The sequence below is a fragment of the Morone saxatilis genome, unplaced genomic scaffold (assembly GCF_004916995.1).
Source record: "Morone saxatilis isolate NCDOM2014 unplaced genomic scaffold, NCSU_SB_2.0 Contig10, whole genome shotgun sequence".
In the NCBI taxonomy this organism is placed as follows: Eukaryota; Metazoa; Chordata; class Actinopteri; family Moronidae; genus Morone; species Morone saxatilis.
Window position 1 is genome coordinate 1,472,228 of NW_023339652.1, and position 684 is coordinate 1,472,911.

A 684-nucleotide genomic window follows, 5' to 3' on the forward strand; every position below is an offset into this window, starting at 1 on the left:
CAATAAAATAATTTACTGGATTGAAGCAAGTTTTAACAAGTTTGTCTTTATTGGATATTTCTAATGTTACATCTGTAATTGTATTGTAATTAATAATTTTTATTGGTCTTATACTTTTCAAAAAGTTTTTTTTGGTTTAAAAGTACATTAGATGTTAATACTTTATAATAAAATAACAAAAAACACAAGAAAGAAAACAACATCATTTTTACGTTATGTACACTGTTTATAAAAATGTATTTGTGTATTTGTTTACTCATTTTACTGTCTTACAAATAAGATGAATTTGTAACCAGCTTTATTTTATTTTTTTTCCTACTAACTCCGTTTGTAGCACTGGTTGTTTGGATGATAAAAAAAAAGACTTTGTGGAACCATGAATTTTCTGTACGTCAATTACATGATAATTATCTTGTTTTTTCTTTTTATTGGTTGTTTGACTCTGTTTGAAGCACTGTGTGTGTGTGAGTATTAATAAGTTGCAAAAACATGTAAACACTTTGTGGAACTGTGAATTTTTCTGCAATAAAAGTATTTAAAAGGCAGCTGGCCTCATTAACCCGGCCCCCCTTTGTCACTGACTCTTATACCCACCCTGTATATACAGTATGCATTACATTAATGCACCCCCGTCTTCTGCACAGTTTTCTCTTCTTATCTTTCTTATCTTTATCTATTTATATT